The 535-nt window shown below is 33.5% G+C and overlaps 1 protein-coding gene across 1 annotated transcript in view; it reads left to right on the top strand.

Moving 5' to 3' along the window:
- Window positions 1–2: 2 nt before the first annotated feature.
- LOC119593831 (palmitoyltransferase akr1-like) overlaps window positions 3–535 on the top strand; it is a gene marked incomplete at its 5' end in the record, with an annotated part of 11,294 nt that continues 10,761 nt past the window's right edge. Inside the window, 1 exon segment of the mRNA XM_037942861.1 lies at window positions 3–193.

The raw sequence follows: 535 nt of genomic DNA, 5'->3' as shown, positions 1-535 counted from the left end.
ACCATTTCTCATTTTGTATTAGTTAGTGACACCTTTCCGTGAGTCTGAACTTGGTCTTTAAGGAGGAGAATGTGAAGTTGTGTCCGAAATGGGGTGTAGATGATCGTTATTGTTATCAATGGGTAATTGTAGGTGCCAAGATTATACATTCGTGGGCGCAGCTGGAATTATATAATTTTCCTCGTTTGCAAAGGTGAGTCTTCTTTTTTTTTCTGGTAACTAGCATTGTCTACTGACGTCATGTAATGAAGTTGAATGCTATTTGTAGTGTTGCTCATATGATAGGAAAATTCCGGGACATTTCGACAAGGTTTCACATGTTGAAGAAAATAGCAATGATTTTGCTAGTTAGATAATAAAAAATGGTAATGTTATTCAGAATGTGCACACTACCAATATTGATGAATATAATTTTGATAGATTGCAATGCTATTGTTATTTTGAGATCATACAAATAATGACACTTAATTTTTTGTGGTTCTGCACCCTATAGTCAATATATAGTATTTGTTTTCATTAGTACATTTAGTGTGTT

This window comes from Penaeus monodon, chromosome 32 (assembly GCF_015228065.2).
Source record: "Penaeus monodon isolate SGIC_2016 chromosome 32, NSTDA_Pmon_1, whole genome shotgun sequence".
NCBI classification, from domain to species: domain Eukaryota; kingdom Metazoa; phylum Arthropoda; class Malacostraca; order Decapoda; family Penaeidae; genus Penaeus; species Penaeus monodon.
This window is presented reverse-complemented; position numbering and strand designations above follow the sequence as displayed.